Below are 1,780 nucleotides of genomic sequence, written 5' to 3' on the forward strand. Positions count from 1 at the left end.
ATCAGTGATACCACAAGAAAAGCCAGAACGAATGCCGACTAATGGAAGTGGAAATGCAAGCCGGCGACAAACAGAGAAGAAAAAAATGAGACGAGACGAGCTAACAGTACACCGAAACGCCGACAGCAGACAGAAATGAGAATGAGAGCTATGCGCGGGGAAGATTTCTGATGACAACGGCCGGATTGAACCAAACGACGGCGAATAGTAGAGACGAAGGGTTCTCCTCTAGAACGAAAACCCTAGGGCTTGGAAAGAAATGAGACGAGTAACCAGATTTGGGGTTTTTGACATTTCAATTTTTTTAACACATGAGTATAACCATTTGGGGACACAATTGGAAAATTTCACACAAAACAAAGAAAAAATGTTTAGGGATTTTGAGTTTTTTTTTTTAATTATATAAAAAATTATGAAAATACCCATGATTCATTAAACCAAAGGAGTTGAACCAAATGAAGGCAAAAATGGAATTTGACACAAATGCATAAGTGGTATCGATCTTGGTGGATCGATCCACACTTCATTCAAGAGCTTTCGGTGAAGGAACAAAATTGTGCAACTATAGGAAACTTTTCACAAAAAATTTCAAGTGTTGGAGTCAAGTGGTATTGATCTTGGTGGATCGATCCACACATCGTTAAAGGGCTCTCGGTCACATGACTGTGCACACAGTGGATCGATCCACAAATTCAGCAGATCGATCGACACCCTACTGAAAAATGACTTAGGCAAAAATTTACAATAAAAAAACACAAGAAAACCAACAAGCTTTCCAAACATTGAAAATTTGATTCACCATAGCTAAGATTCAATAGGATGACATACTTATCTTTCATCAATGAGTTAGAATTGATTCATATTGAACAAGAATGCTACCAAGAGCTTAACTTTAGACAAAATTAATAAACATAAAGATTGAAGAACCTTCCAAATTTATTAAATGAATAGGTAAAAAACAAATGATTATCAACATTCTAACAAGTATGTTTAAGCTCAAAGAAGACTTACTCATGATGCCATAAAATAGTGAGTATGTTAATTTCTTTCCACTTATAAACCTATATCCACCCATAAAGCAAAAAATCATTTTCAAGACACACTTCCTTCCTAGAGAAATTCAAGATAATATTCCAAGAAGTCAATTTGCACCTCTCTTGGCCGGATTTCTGTTTAACACGGCTTATTCACATCCCAAAAAAATTCATACAACATTTGTTTTTCACATTGAGCATTGAAATGATTTCACAAACATGAGCTTCACTCTTAGGATCATTTTTTTTTTTTTTTTTAAATTTGAGGATCACTAAGGTGGTCTTTACAACATAACAACATAAGGGATGTCCCACTCTTGCAATGGAGGCTTTTTAACTCTTGAAACATTGCCAATGAGCCATAACCATTCTGGGAAACTTAATATTTTTCTTTTCTTCCTTTTTTTTTTTTTTTTTTTTAATTTCAAAGAGAGGGCAAACAATCAAGGAAGAATAATCTTAAACACTCAAGGATATTCTAGATGACTTTACTCACTTTTTAATGCTCATTAGATAAACATAAGTTTGCATTTAGACTATAAAGAACATTACTCACAATTTATGTAATCACAAGGTCCAACCATGAGCTGTTACTCACTTAAAAGAAATGAAGCTAACCTTTTGAGGTTTATCTAATCAAATCAAAATAGCAAGAATTCAATATCAAGTTTACCAATCAAGCCATGGAGATAAAAACATCTTGAAGCTTTTAAGATCATTAAGAGTCAATTTAACTCTTAAACAAA

The sequence above is a fragment of the Vitis riparia genome, chromosome 13 (assembly GCF_004353265.1).
Source record: "Vitis riparia cultivar Riparia Gloire de Montpellier isolate 1030 chromosome 13, EGFV_Vit.rip_1.0, whole genome shotgun sequence".
Lineage (NCBI taxonomy): Eukaryota > Viridiplantae > Streptophyta > Magnoliopsida > Vitales > Vitaceae > Vitis > Vitis riparia.